This window comes from Notamacropus eugenii, chromosome 3 (genome assembly GCF_028372415.1).
Source record: "Notamacropus eugenii isolate mMacEug1 chromosome 3, mMacEug1.pri_v2, whole genome shotgun sequence".
NCBI lineage: Eukaryota > Metazoa > Chordata > Mammalia > Diprotodontia > Macropodidae > Notamacropus > Notamacropus eugenii.
In genome coordinates this window covers 74,579,240-74,596,758 of record NC_092874.1, presented here as the reverse complement: position 1 = coordinate 74,596,758, position 17,519 = coordinate 74,579,240, and the positions used below count along the sequence as shown (strand labels likewise).

The 17,519-nt window shown below is 39.0% G+C and overlaps 1 protein-coding gene across 21 annotated transcripts in view; it reads left to right on the top strand.

Annotated features, from left to right (window-relative positions):
- The window catches only part of PARD3 (par-3 family cell polarity regulator), a 728,954-nt gene that overhangs the window by 266,145 nt on the left and 445,290 nt on the right, over positions 1-17,519 (top strand). The window lies entirely within an intron of this gene.

The following is a 17,519-nucleotide window of genomic DNA, read 5'->3' as shown; positions in this document are numbered from 1 at the left end:
GACTGAAGGGAAATTACATTCAATTCGATTCAACTGTTATGTATTAATTGATTTAATAGACATTTACCATTTGCTTACCCTGTGCCATGCACAGTGGATTTAAAGGCAAAAATGTAACAGTTGTTGCCTTAAGGAATTTACATTCTAGTGAGGGCTGGGGTCATGGGTAAGAAGTACAATATAAATGTTGACGAGTAATTTAAAAATTAAATACCAAGTAATTTTAGGAGAGAGAGAGAGAGAGAGAGAGAGAGAGAGAGAGAGAGAGAGAGAGAGAGAGAGAGAGAGGAGAGAGAGCAGAGAGAGGAGAGAGAGAGAGATTATATAACTGGGCATATCAGGAAGGACCTCAAGGCTTCAGTTAGTAGATAACACTTGCCTTGCAGCTTGAAAGGAATCCATGGATTGTGATAGTGGAAGAAGGACATCATCCTTTCTCCCTTGCACTCCCCAAATAAGTCTTTTTATCAGCTGCCTTTCCATAGCCTATTTTCTATGCTTGGAGTGCTCTTTTTTCTTCTTCCCTTCCTCTTGAAATTTCTAATTTTTTCAAGAATAAGTTCCAGTGCCATCTCCGTTGAGCTGTTTCTTGATTCCACTACTTATTGAGTTCTACTCCCATCACACATCACTTTGTAATTATTTTGTACATACTCTAGTCACTTCTCTAATCCCTTCATTAGCAGATATTGTCGTTACCTGAAGGCAAGGACTTTCTACCCCCACCCCCTCTCTCCCCCATCTCACTATATCCCTCCCCTGCCCTCTGTCTCTCTGTCGCCTTCCCTTCCTTTTCCTCCTTTCCCTCATCTTCTCCTCTTCTTGTGCTAGAACAGTGCCTGCACATAGGAGTTAAATAAATTCTTGTTAATCCAAAACAATGTGTTCTAGGCAGAGGACAACTTGTACAAAGACAGAGTAGGTGTATGGGGGAACAGGGGTCCCATTTCCTACAACATTGGCGATATAACTGAAAGGAGCCAGCCTTGGCCCTCCGATACTTACATATGAATCACATTTTGCCATTTTACTGTTATAATTTTACCATTTACTATGACTTCCTAGAAATCATAATATAAACTTTTAAGTGATATAGTTTTTAAAAATTTTCCTAGCGCAATTTTTATTACCTCTCACAGATGTAAAAGCCTAATTGTTAATTGTAGAACAGATGGAAAATACTATTCCCATAGAGAAATGTGAACAAACTAAAAAAAAAAGTCAGTTGTTGAGATGTTAAAAGATAATGAATTTGTCTCATATTATTTTATTAAAATATGTAGCACATAGCATTATTGTCTGTGCAGCTTTTGGTAACTTGGAATTCATTGTCACAGACTTTTGGTATCACAATAGCCACAACAAAAGCTAAGGATGCACAAGCAATTAGAATTCAAAATTTGAGAAGTCTGGAGTAATTTGGGAGGCTGCACTTAGTTACACCTGAAATAATGTTTCAAGCAGAATTTTCTTTTAGGAGCCCTGAAGATTAAACCATTCCACTTTTCTTGGAAGCCAAGAGTTTGACGATTTTTAATGATCTGTGGAATTTGTGATGTTGTTGATAAATTACATATATACGCCTCACCTAAAAAATAGTTATTATTACCCATTTTTTAAAAAACATTATAGTCATTTGGAAATAAACTTCTCCCTCCTTTTCCCTAGCCCCTGAAATTTAACTCTGTTTTATAAGAAAGAAAAACATCCCAAAGCTGACAGAGGAACGTCACTTAACAATGTTCAGTCTTCATTCTCCTGTCTTTCTTCTAAAGACGAGAGAAATGTTAGATATACACTCTTATAGCAGCACCACAATTTGGTAAAGAGCTACTGTGACTAAGAATTATTTTAAAATCTTTAACTTTTTTTCTAAGATATTGAGTTTTTTATGATTACTGTTTTTTTTAAACTGTCCTCACTGACTCATTTCAAATGCCTCTTTTATATAACACACACAACTTTATTTGACCTCTTGGGATAGTTTATTTTTTTAAATTTTATTTGTTTTCAATGTTCTACAATTGCTTCCATATAACTTAGATGTTTTTCCCCTCCTTCCCCCCTCCCTCCCTGAGATGGCATATAATTTTACATAGGTTCTACACATACATTCCTATTACATTTTCACCTTAGTCATGTTGCATAGAAGAATTAAAATGAGTAGGAAAAATCATAAAAGAAACCAAAATGCCATGCAAAAGAAAATGATCTGCTACATTCTGTGATCAAATTCCATAGTTATTTCTCTGGATGTGGAAGGCATTTTGCCTTAAGAGACCACTGGGAATTTTTTAAGTCCTTGCATTGCAGTGGAGTTCTAAGTCTACCAGAAAAAAATTCTCACACACTGTAGTTGGTACTGTGTACAAAGTTCCCCTGGTTCTGCTCCTTTCACTCTGCATCAGTTCATATAAGTCTTTCCAGGCCTCTCTGAGGTCTTCCTATTCATCATTTCTTACGGCTCAATAGTATTCCATGATATTCATATACTGCAACTTGTTCAGCCATTCTCCAACTGATGGGCATCCCCTTGATTCAAGGTTTTGGCCACCCCAAAGAGAGCTGCTATGAATATTTTTGTACACATGGGACCCTTTCCCATTTTTATGATCTCTTGGGGATACAGTCCTGGAAGTGATATTGCTGGGTCAAAGGGTAATAGTTGCCAAGCCTAGAGGCCTGTATTGGGCTACCCGAGTCTTTCTTACCTCACCTCCCGAGGTCTTCGGCTGGCCACGCCGGATGCACGTATGAGAGAAAGGACGTTCCAGAGTCAAACAGGGGTTGAGCTTTATTACAGGGTTTCAGTTACAAGTGCAGGGGCTCTTCTTTCTTAGGACGAAGAGGGGGAGATTTCCTAAGAAGGCTAAGCTTAAGGGAATGGAAGTAGAAGTACAAGCGGGGGAGAGAGGGGGAGGGGAGAGAGGAAAGAAAAGAAGCGGAGCCCTACTTTTCTCTTTGGCTCCACACGTGCTAAGAGCTTTCTGGCTTCCTCAATCCTACTTAATCTTCAGCCACACAGTTTGCATCTCAATACCATGCTGTTAGGTAACTAGGTGTGCTCCAATCCGGGACGACCTCGAAGGCAGGGAGACTCCACCCATCAGGTATCTCCGGGGGAGAGGCGGAAATACCCGAGCTAGCCGAGCTAGCTCGGTCTGACCTTCTCGAACCCCCGCTGTTCATGGAGGGCCTCGTAAGACTCTAAGATTTAGAAGTCCCACTTTTACCTGCCCGAGACTGTCCACACGGAATTGAGCTTCCAGTCCCAACATATCCCCTTCTTTGTTATGCGCGGAGCGCACCTGGCTCTAGAGCAAACAGTGGCTGGAGGCTGAGTGGATTAGGAAGGCCTTTAGCATATGAGTACCTTACAACAAGACTTCATTCACACAGAAATCTGCAGCTAGCACAACTGACAAAGGGAGGCATCAAATAAAACAAAGATGAAACTAAATGGCTGAGTTACAACAGAGGAAGTGCAATCAACTAAAATCCCAAAGCATATTTTAAGAGAAGCAGCTGGTGTAGGCGCCTTACACCACCACTCCCTTAATCTTGCAAATGGATCTATACAGGTGGAAAATTGGTCACCTCCTCCCCACCCAAGTGTCCTGGGTTTGTGATATCAAAGTCCTCATTCAGCTGGCGAAAAAAGGATGCCTAGATGGGAAGCTGTCAGCAGCAGTGTCTGCGGTTGTGATGAGGGCTGCTTCCTCTCTGGGCAGCAAGGTTAAAGCTGTCAGCAGCAGGCTCAGGTGGTGTATGATCCTTCTCCGGGGTCTCCGCCTCCTGCGTCTCCGTCGTCTCCGACCTCGGTTCCCACCTACGGATCCTTCTAATGGGAATCCATGCATCACTTTTTCCTGTGGAGACACAAACATACCCTCGACCCCCTATTAGTATCTTAAAATGTCTCATAGCTGGAGTAGTATGTGCGTTCCTTGAGACAGCTGTATCAGGCTCTGATTGTATTAGGCCTCTTGATCTTAGCTCTGATTGTATTAGGCGACCTTTTCCCCTTCTTTGTTTAGCGAGGATCGCCTTTAAGGTAAAATTGATAAGAATGCATAGTGGCTCTTTACTTAGGTATAGCTGCTGCCAGGTGCTTACAAATGCTTCATTAACATCTGTAAGGAACCTGACTTTCCCAGAATTTTTCTTTATAACAAACACAGGAGCATTCCAGGGTGCTAATTGCTCCTTAACCAATAGTCGTAGTGCCTGGAGTTTTTCTGGAGTCAGGGCCCAAATCGGGGTGTCTGACTTCCAATTCAAGGGTGGGGACTCCAGTGCAACTGCAATGGCCCTTACTAAAAATTTGATAGCTTCATCCCGAGGCGGCTCATAATGTCCCTGCCCCAGATGTTAAAACTAAGTCCTGGAATCACCAACGGCCATACGGTCCTTTGGCGATCCTCTGCCTCCCACTTTACTGGGTGCATTGTCTCTAAGGTATTTTGGCACCCTCCTATTCCCCACACTGGTCTCTGGCTTTCTTTGAGCTTCCAGTGCCTTAAGGGAAGGGCAATAGCTATGGGAAGCTGATCCTGGCCCCTCCCTGTACTTATTTCTTTCTGCCCAGGGGTAAGGCAGGCTCTAGCTAAGCTCTTCCAGTCATTAGGAGTCAGAACGAACTGACCGCTGAGAGTTTCAAGCATGGCTATAACAAAGGGTGAATTAGGGCCATGCTTGGTACAAGCCTCTTTAAGAGTTGCCACTCTCTTCCACTCTATGGGTATGTGGCTCCTTTGAAAGCCACCGGGGACACTGGGGTCCGCTATTTCTAACACAGGAAATGTCCCTACATCTTCTCCATTCTCTATAGCCTTTCTTATTCCTTTTTCCAAACTGGACTGTGGCCCTGAACTGTCTGACCAATGGAGCAGGTTATAAGGAGGCGCGGAGGGAAGGCACGGCGTATTCTCCCCTGCCTCGCCTTTTCCATCCGCTAGATGGAGCTCCGGGTCTATTTTTTCTTTACCCTCCTTAACTTTCCGCTTGCCTGGGTCCTCCCCTCCCCTCTCTCCGCTTCCACTCTTATTCCAATCCCGCCCTGGCCTCTCCGGCCCTTCCTTACAAAATTCTCGGAGGTCGTTTAACTCTATTGTGACCCCCGCCTCCCTGCCTTCCCTGTGAAGTTTCTCAGCCCAGACCTCCTGTTCCTCTGGCTTTATTACTGGCAATTGATTCCTCATCCCTGCCCTTTTCCCCAGGGGTTTGGGAAGCTTCTCTCCCCTTTCTCTCCTTCCGAATCTAGGATTCGGGACTCGCTTCTTTCACAGCCCCTTCCGGGTGTACCCCAAAAGCACCCAGGATTATCTACGCTCCCAATCCCTGTTGGGACGCCAACTGCCAAGCCTAGAGGCCTGTATTGGGCTACCCGAGTCTTTCTTACCTGTCCTCCCGAGGTCTTCGGCTGGCCACGCCGGATGCACGTATGAGAGAAAGGACGTTCCAGAGTCAAACAGGGGTTGAGCTTTATTACAGGGTTTCAGTTACAAGTGCAGGGGCTCTTCTTTCTTAGGACGAAGAGGGGGAGATTTCCTAAGAAGGCTAAGCTTAAGGGAATGGAAGTAGAAGTACAAGCGGGGGAGAGAGGGGGAGGGGAGAGAGGAAAGAAAAGAAGCGGAGCCCTACTTTTCTCTTTGGCTCCACACGTGCTAAGAGCTTTCTGGCTTCCTCAATCCTACTTAATCTTCAGCCACACAGTTTGCATCTCAATACCATGCTGTTAGGTAACTAGGTGTGCTCCAATCCGGGACGACCTCGAAGGCAGGGAGACTCCACCCATCAGGTATCTCCGGGGGAGAGGCGGAAATACCCGAGCTAGCCGAGCTAGCTCGGTCTGACCTTCTCGAACCCCCGCTGTTCATGGAGGGCCTCGTAAGACTCTAAGATTTAGAAGTCCCACTTTTACCTGCCCGAGACTGTCCACACGGAATTGAGCTTCCAGTCCCAACAAATAGTGACTGTATTTCTCTTTATCTCAGCAAGCATGGTAGTTTAAACCTCAGAAGTAAGTATATTTTTGTTGTTATATTCTTAACTATCCTAAGTGAGTGAGTAAGGTCAAATTATATTGCTGTCCTGGGAGTCATCCTTCTCATCACTTACTATGTGTCTTTCTCTTAGATGAGCAACTCCATTTATTAAATTTTGGAATCATAATTTACAGGAATTTGTTGCTTAACAAGTAGTTTAAGGAATTAATTCCTTTAAGGAATCTAGGTATGCAGAATAGTTAAAAGGTAGCAGTCTTGTCTTATCTGTTCAGTTGGCAATATATATACTATCCTGAGTCTAACTTGTGACATATGAGCTAAATTGACTATTTTTATGATTTCTATGCAAACAACTTTAGTTTACTGAACTAAAAAGAAAACTCAAGCAAAAAGTAAATTGGTACGTCACAAAGCTATGAGTACTTTAGTGAAACAGAACTCAGTGAGCATCACTCTATTTTGTGCAGTGACTATAAGTTGATGACTTTGTTAGTGTTGTAGTACCCCTACTGAAGTAGATTGCAACTCATCTGATATGTGGTCTCATCCTAACCTAAATGCTCCAGAGTGCACTGCAGGTGTTGTTCACATTTTTCTTGCTATATCATCAGTCTAATTGTTTTTCTGATTCTGTATATGATTTATCAGCAGAGAGAGACAGACAGAGACAGAGACAGAGACATACACAAAGAGGGAGAGAGGGTGTTTGTTTTTTTTTTTTTTTTTTTGATCAAATGTTGAACAAATATAGAGGGAAGAGCTTTTGATACCTTTGAGTTTTAATCCTGGTTTCTACTCTTACTGGCTTGTGATCCATGGACAAATTATTTAAATTTTGTGATCCTTCATTTCTTCATAATTTGTTTTTATAATTGTCCATTTATTTAATTCTTTAGGGTTTATAAAACATTTTCTTAACAATTATGTTGTGAATAATAATTATTATAGCTAGGATTAACACTAGCACTTAAAGGTTTGCAAAGCACTTTGCAAATATTATCTATTTTTATCTATTATAATAACCCTGAGAGGTAGGTGCTATTCCTATTTCCATTTTATAACCAGGGAAACTGAGGTACACAGGGGGTAAGTAATTTGCCTAGGGTCTGATTATGAATTTGAACTCAGTTCTTGTAGACTCTGGGACCAGTGCTCTATTAGACTCTACCTCAAAAAAAAGGGGGGGTGGAGTGGGGAAGGGATACTGTTCTGTCAAAGGAGAATAATAATTGGTTTTCTTATCTTAGGGTTGCTCTGAGTGAAGCATTTGGTAAACCTTAGTCTGCTTCAAGGCTCTACCACCTTTAGTCCATCTTCTCAGCTATCAAAATGATCTTTCTAAAAGATATTTCTGACCTTGTCCCTTCCTCTCACCTTCAGGGATCAAATTTAAAACCTCTGTTTGTCTTTTAAAGCCCCTTCAAAACTAGCCTGCTCCTACCTGTGTAATGTCCTTACACCTTAATCCCCTCCAAATGCTTTGCATTCCAGTGACATTTGCTGCTTTTCTCTCAGTCAACAAGTCAAGCAACACAAATTTCTTTTTTTTTTCTTAATTGTGTCATTTTATTTTATTTTATTTTTTTTATTAAAAGAAAGTTTTATTGATTTCTTTTACATGACAGACATTTCCAGATTAGTCTGCGAGAGGTCTTTGGCAATACAGCGAAACAATCAAATCAAACAAATAATACTTTATTTAAAAGGGCATCTTTCCATATCTGTGGCATCCCCTTCTATTTTTTTTTTATTTTTTAATGTTTAACAATCACTGCCATACAATTGAGATTTTATCCCCCCCACCTACCCCCCATTACCCCCCTCCCTCCCCACGACTGCATACAATTCTGTATAGATTCTACATATACTTTCCTATTGAGTATATTTTCACTATAGTCATGCTATGTAGTCAGACTAGAATAAATGAAAGAAATCATATAACAAATCAAAACATGATACACAAACACATACACATACACAAACATGATCTGCTACAATATGTGAGTGACTTCCATATTTCTTTCTCTGAGTGTGGAAGGCATTTTGCCTTGAGAACCACCATTGGGATTTTTTTTTTTTTTATAAGAAGTTCTTGCGTTATTACAAACTTCCAAGTCTACCAGAAAAAACTCTCGCACACTGTGGTCGTTGCTGTGCACAAAGTTCTCCTGGTTCTGCTCCTTTCACTCAGCATCAGGTCATATAAGTCCTTCCAGGCCTCTCTGAAGTCTTCTTGTTCATCATTTCTTATGGCACAATAGTACTCCATTACATTCATATACCATAATTTATTCAGCCATTCCCCAATTGATGGACATCCCCTTGACTTCCAGTTTTTGGCAACTACATAGAGTGCTGCTATAAATATTTTTGTACATGTGGGACCCTTTCCCATTTTTATGATCTCTTGGGGATATAGTCCTAGTAGCGATATTGCTGGGTCAAAGGGTATGCATATTTTTGTAGCCCTTTGGGCATAGTTCCAAATTGCTCTCCAGAATGGTTGGATGCGCTCGCAGCTCCACCAAGAATGAATTAGTGTTCCAACTCTCCCACATCCTCTCCAGCATTTATCATTTTCTTGTTCTGTCATGTTTGCCAATCTTATAGGTGTGATGTGGTACCTCAGAGTTGTTTTGATTTGCATCTCTCTAATCAATAGTGATTTAGAGCATTTTTTCATATGATTATAGATAGCTTTAATTTCTTCCCCTGAAAATTGCCTGTTCATATCCTTTGACCATTTATCAATTGGGGAATGACTTGTATGATTATACATTTGAGTCAGTTCTCTATATATTCTAGAAATGAGGCCTTTATCCCCGAGCTTAGCTGTAAAAATTCTTTCCCAATTTACTACATCCCTCCGGATTTTGGTTGCATTGGGTTTGGTTGTGCAAAAACTTCTCAGTTTAATGTAGTCAAAGTTATCCATTTTGCATTTCATAATTCTTTCTATCTCTCCTTTAGTAAAGAATTCTTCCCTTCTCCATAGATCTGATAAATACACTATTCCTTGCTTCTCCAGTTTATTCATGGTATCAATCTTTATACCTAAATCATGTACCCATTTGGACTTTATTCTTGTGTATGGTGTCAGGTATGGGTCTATGCCTAATTTCCGCCACACTGTTATCCAGTTTTCCCAGCAATTTTTGTCAAACAATGAGTTCTTATCCCAGAAGCTGGGGTCCTTGGGTTTATCAAACAGAAGGTTGCTATATTCCTTGCCTACTGCATCTTGAGTGCCAAGTCTATTCTACTTGTCTACCTCTCTGTTTCTTAGCCAGTACCAAGTGGTTTTGATAATTGCTGCTTTATAGTACAGTTTGAGGTCTGGTAGCGCTAGGCCACCTTCCCAAGCATTTCTTTTCATTAGCCCCTTTGATATTCTGGACCTTTTGTTTTTCCAAATGAATTTTGATATTATTTTATCCAGCTCTAGAAAGTAATTGTCTGATAGTTTAATTGGTATGGCACTAAATAAGTATATTAATTTAGGTAGAATTGTCATTTTTATTATATTAGCACGGCCTGCCCATGAGCAACTAATGTTTTTCCACTTACTTAAATCTGATTTTATTTGTGCAAAAAGTGTCTTGTAATTGTGTTCATATAATCCCTGGGTTTGTTTTGGCAGGTAGACTCCTAAGTATTTTATACTGTGTACCCTAGCTTTAAATGGGATTTCTCTTTCTATCTCTTGCTGTTGGGCTTTGTTGCTAATATATAGGAACGCAGAAGATTTGTATGGGTTTATTTTGTAACCTGCAACTTTGCCAAAGTTGTTTATTAATTCAAGTAATTTTTTACTTGAATCTCTGGGATTCTCTAGGTAAATCATCATATCATCTGCAAAGAGTGATAACTTAGTTTCTTCTTTGGCTATTCTTATTCCTTGAATATCTTTATCTTGTCTAATTGCTACAGCTAACATTTCTAGTACCATATTGAATAATAGTGGTGATAATGGACAACCTTGTTTCACCCCTGATCTTATTGGGAATGCGCAACACAAATTTCTTAAGTGCACATTAGGTATTAGACACTGTTCCTTTCACCAGACATTCCATCTTCCACTGGGATTTAATTCTTAAAATGGAATATTGTTATTTTTAGGACAGGGACTGCCTTTTGCCTCTTTTTGTGTCTATAGGCACAGTGCCTGACACATAGTAGGCTCTTAACAAATGCTTGTTGAATTAAATTTTGGCAATGACATGTGGTACAGTGGGATACAGTGGGAAGAAGGAATAGGTTTGGAACCCTGAGATAAAGGTCAGAATGTCACGAGCAAGTCACTTATCTTAGCAAAAGATTCTTCTGTTAAATGGAGATGCGACTTACACTATCCCCTAGACAGGGCTGTTGTGAGAAGAAAATGGGGCAGTGTTTGTAAAGCACTTTGAAGACCTGAAGGAACTCTAGAGCAGCACTTCTTGAACTATGGATCCTCACCCCATAGGGGGTCCAGAAACCAAATATGGGGGTCACAAATTTTTGGTAACATACCTGTGTTGCCTCATGCCCTTACTCCAAGCAACACCAACAAACACCTCAGAAACACCTCAGCTCAGATTTGAGACTATTGTATGTTATGAATTGTAGTGTGTTTCCTGTACATACAAAATTGTTTCATTAATTTTGGCTTAGGATTAGGACAGAATTTCCAACAATTTCTGAAATGGCAGTAAATGTTCTTCTGTCATTTTTTGCTATGCATTTATGTGAAGTAGCATTTCTCAGCATTGATGATTATAAAATCAAAATCTTGATCAACTCCCAAAAATGCTGAAGATGCTCTGTATCCTGCAGTATCAAACATTCCCCCAAGATCTAATTCTTTATGTAAAAATAAACAAACACACCCATCTCATTACTATGTAAATTTGATTTTGTCTTTGATAAATGGTAAAGTTATATCTATGTGAAAGAATTGTTTTAAAATAAATTTCTTTATGATTTATTATCAGTAAATGTTTGATTTGTATACCTATTTTATATACCTATATTCTTAGAGTAGAGTAAAAATTTATTGGGTGACAAGAAGTCTGTAGTAAAAAAAATTTAAGAAGCTCTGCTCTAGAGTACACATCTCAGCAGCAGGAATAGATAGGAGGGAGGGAGATTTCTGCTAGGTAGGAAGCATAATGAGAGAACACTTTCAAATAGCTGCTGATGGGCAGTAGACATAATGTTTTCTAGACATCTTTTCGCAAAGGTGTAAAGCCACTGAGCAAAGAAGAGATTTTGCTAGCAATGGTTGGGGTACAAGAAGGCAGCTTAGAATGAATTCATCATATTTATTTTTCCTTCCTCCTTCAGACTTTACTTTGGAAAGCAGCCTTTAAACCGAAAGTACTTAGTATCTTTTCCATTAGGTGAAAAGTGAAAATCAGTAAGTGAGAAAACTTGGAGAAAGTGGTCAAGTATTTCAAATACTTTGTATCATTCTAAGAAGTAATGCTTCTCCATTTCTAGCATGGGCTATGAAAGAGGGAGGTAGTCAATATTTTGAGCAAGGCTAGAATAGCACTCAGTAAAGAAAGTGTACCTATGAGGCAGCTTAAATAATGCCTGAGATCATGTACAGTGTCTAAAGAAGTCACCATTGTAGTGCAGTTATTGTCTCGAGGAAACTGTTTAGAACTCAAAGATCCCTGGAGGAACAGGCACTAACCTGATACTGGATAGCTTGTTTCAAAGCTAAATCAATTCTTGCAGGATCTTTAGAAGCTTAAAGTGAATATCTTTATTCTGATTTCGTTCAGGGAGAGGGTTGTGGGAGAGTTCTCTCTGTAGGATGGAAAGCAACATTGTTTTGGGTACATGAGCTTGAATGATCTAATTTGTAAACTATCTGGGATATTTTCACAATATTTGAATCAGATGGAAGGCATTTCATTATCATTTGCAGATAGTATGCTGGACATAGCCAGATAGGCAACATGTTATAGGAAATTGAAAGACCACATTGGAGTTAGGAAATTTGCTCTGTATCTCCAAACAAGTCCATGATGCTAATACAAAAACAAAAACAACAATATCTGGTATTTACGTATTGCTTTAACCTTTGCAAGTTATTTTGAACCCCATAGCAGCTTTGTGAGATTTGTGCCGTTCATTATCTTCATTTTGCAGATGAGGAAACTGAGGTGTAAAGAGGCCAGGTGACTTGCCCAAGGATATACACAATTAGTAAGTGTCTGAGGATTCAAATTCAGGTCTTTGTGACTCCAAGCCCAAGACTGTCTCTACTGTGCCACCTGGCCAAGACCTAGATCACAGATCTGCCTTGTTAGAGGAAGTTTCCTTATGGGCTGTTTCCTTCACCAACGAAATCTCAGGTTTGCATCCATCTCTCCCAAAGGTGAAGGATAGTCAGTTTCCTGTTGGAAACTTTGTTGAAGTAAGGGGTGTGTGTGTGTGTGTGTGTGTGTGTGTGTGTGTGTGTGTGTGTGTGTGTGCGCGCGTGTGTGCATGTGTGTGTGTGAGAATTAATAATAGGATTTTCTATTGTTTTGGGTGGGGGGAGCCATCTTGAAAGTTTTGATGTAAGCAAGGTAATTGACTAGAGAACTAGAATGAGCAAATCATATTTAGCCTAGTTCAAATACTTGAGTCAGTTATCAAAGGGTCTTTCTTTGTTCCTATTTCTCTAAGCAAATGAAATATCTATCATTGTCCATAAACATTCTCTATTTGTACATTTGCATGAATATGTGGGTATGAATTTGTGGGATGAACGACTTTAATTCTGACATAAACTTCATACTAGATATATAATGCATAATCCAGATCCTTGTAGTTAATTTTCTCTCTTCTGATAGGACAGTGAAATTTTCTAACTGTATGAATACATACATGTTTAATTAACAGAGTTTCCATGGTAATTTTGTGTTGGTTCTTCTGTGGCACTCCAGTACTTTCCAAGGACAAATCTTTCTGCTAAGAAAATTTTATACAGACTTTTATTGTGTCTTAACCAGAGTTGAAAAATTGAGCATCCTTTTTCTATGAACTACTATATTTTAGCATCTTAAAAATTTTCCTCCATTTCCATCCAGGAGACAGTATAGTACAGTGAAAAAAAAGTAATGACTCCTAAGTCAGAGCATAAACATTGATTTTTGTCTCTGCTACATGTCATTCTATCACTTTGGGCAAGTCACATAACTTTTCCTCTAATTAAGGGATTTGGAATAGATGGTATGTGAAGTCTCTCCCAACTCTACACAAATAATCCTATGGTCTACTTTAATTACATCAGTTTTCTCTATGTATTTTTTTTATAAGGATTAGGTATTGGTTAATTTTCTTCTCATATAAGAAATATTGAAGTACTAATGTCTATTATGAGAATTCATTGGATTATTTTTGATAGGCACTTCTAATAATCACCAAAAGGCTATTGTGTTGTGATTGGTTCTAATTGTAGTTCCAGGGCAAATCATTTTGATTCCAGCCCATTTGACATTTTCATGACGTTTATAAACTTTATTTCCCTTTAATTGTTGGGAATAACTAAACTTAATGCATCTAAATGAGATGCTAGAGTTGACATGAAAAACCATCCATTCCAATGCACTGCCAGATGAATGAATCCTTTCTGATGATCTTCCCCTTATAGAAAACGCACACATGAAAAGTTGATTTTAGGCAAAAAAAAATCCAAGTCACCTTTATTTTGGATTTTTCACATTCTTAGGACTTGAAAGACAGTTGTCAACGCTTCATTACTGGTGTGGAATGCAAGCTAATGATGCCCAAAGTTAAAATCCTCTTGTTTTCCATTAGGAGACCTATTAGCTTTGAAAGCAGTAAATAATAATTGGCATGTACTGAATTTTAAGTAGCATTTACATGTTGCATTTTTGTGTTAAAGAGGATATACTATTTTTGCTTTGCTGTGAAAACTTGATTTCTCTGAAGTCAGTTACCTTTTGGCATTTAACCCAGTTTCTTCCTGGCTTTTATGTGGAATATTTCCTCTGTTTAATTGCTAACATGTTTTTTTGAAATATTTACATGCTGTTCTTAAGGTGCTAATTGGCAGCACACTAGCTGATGGATGGCAAACTGTTGAAATCAACATTAACTTAGAATTTATCCATAGTAAATTTTTGTATCCTGTTCTGGGAAAAGTGGCATTTGTGGTTTCAGTGCATCACCCCTTTAGCAGTAAAATACATAAAACAGCAGTAGGTATTTTGTGCATTTAGCTTATCAGAGCTTCTGTGTGTCTGTCTCTGGCTTTTATTTTGGCAGAATTTTATAGAGTGCTTTTGCTACATTAGACAAGAGTTATAACAAAAGTCTCTTAATGATTCTTTTGAACACAAATGTTGCATTTGAGGCCTGTTCATTTGTAATGACTGGTGCCAATATATATATTTTTAAAAATCTTTCCTCCTAAAAACTGTTCTAATGGATTGTTAATACAGGTTTCTGTAGTCTGGTTTGGTTTTTACTTTCCATTTTAAAAACTTTGCTAATATATCCTTTTCCAGTTAGATAAAATTTTCTGATTTCCAGAAAACCAATTAATTAGTAACCTCCAAAAATAATCACAATCTACTACTGTCATACATTCCAAAATTTTGAGTACTCTCTTATGATCCTTTACTGTTAGATAAGGTCCCCAAATTTCTGACTAGATGCAATACAGATTCATGCCATCTAATCCTAGGACCCCCACAACTACATGGCAATCTTTTTATTCAGTATTGATTTACTCTTTATTTTACAACTCTCCGTAAAACAGCAGTTCTGCACCGTATGTTTCTTCAAGACCTTAATTCCACTACTGTGAACACTTTTTGAAGGTGAATTCACTTCTACTGCTTGTAAGAAGAATGAAATCCTTTGTCTGCCCTCCTTCATACATTAGAATTTCTTCCCTTTAATCTTGGCTCAGAGGATGAGGTTGCCTTCCTTCTTGCTAAGGCTAGCTTCTCAGGAAACCTTGGTCTCAGTATTATCTTTTCCCTCACTCTCTCCCTTTCCTTTCCTTACCCTCTCACCCCCCCCCCCCCCCCATTTCTCACTTCCTCTGTCTCTCTCCTTCCCCCCCCCTTACTTTTGTTTCCCTCTTCACCCTTCTCTCTGTTGGTGGGTGCTGGGTGGGGAAGATCACAAAAACTCCATATTTACAAATGAGATTGGAATTTTTCTGCTGAGAGATATTGGCATAAGACAGTCAAGCCTTAGTCTCAGAACGGGGGTAATAGCTTGTTTACAGTGCTTTATTTTTCCTGTACATACTTACTTAAATATATCAGGGTTCTGTGATTTCAGTGATTGTATGCTCCCTTCATTGATGCAGATCACACACTTTCCATGCCTTAGTAGACTACCTTGATAAGTTACTATGGCGGAAAAATTGGTCATTTGTGGAATTCTCTAGGCTAGTCCTTAGATGACAAACAAGGTCATTTCAGTGATATAAGGCATAGAAACAGGACTTTAATATATATTTACAAGTTTTTTTCCTAATTAATTACATGTGTAAACTTGTTCTTCTGTGCACTTTGGCCTTGATACTAAATCTAGTGTGAATGAAAGCAGAATGCATATTTCAATTATTTCAGAAAGCTGGTCTTTCTTGAACTTATTATAAATCCCTCTCTTGCTGTGTGCCAGCTTTCTTTTCTTCATATTTGTTTCCATAGTCTGCAACTGCAAACCATGAGTGTGAAGTCAATGTTATAATATTTCATGTTTTATGTGTTTTAGTTTTCATTCAAGTCCTGCATTTTACCCATTATATTATGTCATCATCAGCCAAAGAAAATAACATTGTTTTCCTCATCAGCCAAAAAAATAACCTTTTTCCCTCTGATTACCTGGCATGTAACATGGTTTTTTGAAACATTTGGAGTAACAAACTTTAAAAAACTGTTCTCTCTCTCTCTCTCTCTTTCTCTCTCTCTCTCCCTCCCTCCCTCTTCCTCCTCCTCCTCCCTCCCCCCCCTCCTCCTCCCTCCCCCCCCTCCCTCTTCTGAAACACAACCCTTTAAGAAAAAATATTCTTTGTATTTTTATAGACTGTCTGCAACCCTGTTAGTCATATTACTTCAATTCTCTGGTAGTTCATGAAATTTAATGGAACTCTTATTTTGAAACCAGAGTATAGTTTTACTAATTTTACTCTCTTATTTTTCATCTCTGCTCATGAACATTCCTTTAAAAATCAAAGGCAATCGTAACTATGATTAAAATCTTTGTATTTCTTAAAACCCATGTTAGGTTTTGATGGCTATAGTTTCTATGAGTACTTTCTCCTGACAGCTGATTTGTGAAATCTAATAGCAGTCACAGCTAGGACTGTGGTTAAGAAGCAGCATGGGTAAGATCATTAAGAGAGCAAGATTAGGATTCCAGTCTTGACCGTAGCACTTGCTTGCTTGCCCTGTGTCCCTCTCCCAACCACCCGGAGCCTCAGTTTATCTACAGCTAGGTGGCGCAGTGGACAGAGTGCTGGACCTAGAGTTAGGAAGACTTGAGTTCAAATTCAGTCTCAGATGTTTACTAGCTGTGTGACCCTAGACAAGTCACTTAACCCTGTTAGCCTCAATTTCCTCATCTCTAAAAATGGCAAACCACTCCAATATCTTTGTCAAGAAAACCCCAAATGGGGACACGAAGGATTGAACTTCTGTGAGAAGACTGAACCATAGAAACAACCTATCTGTAATACTGCTTTGTCTTCTTATGTCATTTAATTTTGTCATTCTTCATTATGTAAATCTGAAAATGCTATGTAAATAATCATTGGACAAGGGAGGGCAACATTCCTTCCCTGGTTTGTTGCGTCTGTACTATGGTTCTGGGTTCATTTCTGGGTATTGCACTTATATGGGTCATTCAGAGTAGGAGAACAGTATTGGTCAGAGGAAGAAGCTATAATTCAGGCCATTTAAAGATCATTTGAAGGACTTCGAGTCCTTAGCTTGGAGAAGAGAAGCTGCAGATGAGGGATGTCTGTGTAGTCTTCAAATATTTGATGGATAGTCATAAGGAAGTAGGATTAAACTTTTTTTACTGGACAGGTTTAAGGCAAACAGGTGGAGCTATGAAGGACACAGGTTTCAGAAACCCCTTGAAAACAAAAACTGTCTAACAATTAGGAACTCGAAACCTGCCTACCTGGATATTGATTTTTTCAGCATCAGATATCTTGGCAACAGTGTTGTGGAGAAGATCTAAGCTTCAGGTATTGTGTGGGTGCCTCTCTGAGCCCCTTTCTTGTTCTTGTTCTAAGACTCAGTGATTTTCCAACATTGGTCCCTGTATATAGGCTTACAGTAGAGTTGGTTAAAAGTAAAAAAAAAAAAAAGAATAATTTCCTAGCTTTTGTGGCATTAAAAAAGATAATATTCTACATGAGCAGGCTATTTTATTCTAAAATAAGTGACATATTTTTGTTGTAAACATAAGTAGAGTCCCTTTGAAAAGGCTTTTTATATAAGCTCCTTTTGAACAATAAGGAATAATTGAATGGATAAGATG